Source organism: Nannospalax galili, unplaced genomic scaffold, assembly GCF_000622305.1.
Source record: "Nannospalax galili isolate Female #2095 unplaced genomic scaffold, S.galili_v1.0 scaffold1569, whole genome shotgun sequence".
Taxonomy (NCBI): domain Eukaryota; kingdom Metazoa; phylum Chordata; class Mammalia; order Rodentia; family Spalacidae; genus Nannospalax; species Nannospalax galili.
The window spans coordinates 199,921-200,819 of NW_008360051.1; the positions used below are offsets into that span (position 1 = coordinate 199,921).

The following is an 899-nucleotide window of genomic DNA, read 5'->3' on the forward strand; positions in this document are numbered from 1 at the left end:
TTTAATCCCAGCACTTGGGAGGCAGAGGCAGGCGGATCTCTGTGAGTTCGAGGCCACCCTGATCTACATAGTGAGTTCCAGGACAGCTGAGGTTACAGGGAGACCCTGTCTCAAAAAGACAAAACAACAACAACAACAACAACAACAAAAGAGCAGGCATGGTGACACACCCTCTTTAGTCCCAGCACTTGGGAGGCAGAGGCAGGTGGATCTCTGTAAGTTCGAGGACAGCGTGGTCTACATGGTGAGTTCCAGGCCAACTGGGGCTAAGGGAGACACTTACTCCTTAAAATCCAAATCAATTGATCATACAGGTCAAATGGATAAACTCCATGAGGACATATTCTGTGAAAGCTTTAAATACAAAGTCATGCAAAACTGACACTTGGCATAACAAAAATGACACATTTAGAAGGTCCTACTTAATAAAACCCCTGCAGGGTACTCCAAGCTGTAGACTCCAAAGACACACCTGTACCTGTCACACACTGAGCCCTCACACCTGTACCTGTCACACACACACTCGCACCTTTACCTATCACACACCCAGCCCTCACACCTGTACCTGTCACACCCAGCCCTCACACCTGTACCTGTCACACCCACCCTTATACCTGTACCTGTCACACACCCAGCCCTCACACCTGTACCTGTCACACACCTACCCTCACACCTGGACCTGTCACACACCCACCCTCACACCTGCACCTGTCACACACCCACCCTCACACGTGCACCTGTCACACACCCAGCCTCACACCTGTACCCGTCACACACCCACCCTCACACCTGTACCCATCACACACACACCCTCACACCTGTACCTGTCACACACCCACCCTCACACCTGCACCTGTCACACACCCAGCCTCACACCTGTACCCGTCACACACCCACCC

The 899-nt window shown here is 52.1% G+C and overlaps 1 protein-coding gene across 1 annotated transcript in view; it reads left to right on the top strand.

Annotated features, from left to right (window-relative positions):
- Nucleotides 1–899, top strand: part of Mrc1 (mannose receptor C-type 1) — a 92,781-nt gene that overhangs the window by 29,212 nt on the left and 62,670 nt on the right. The gene's annotated exons all lie outside the window — the stretch shown is intronic.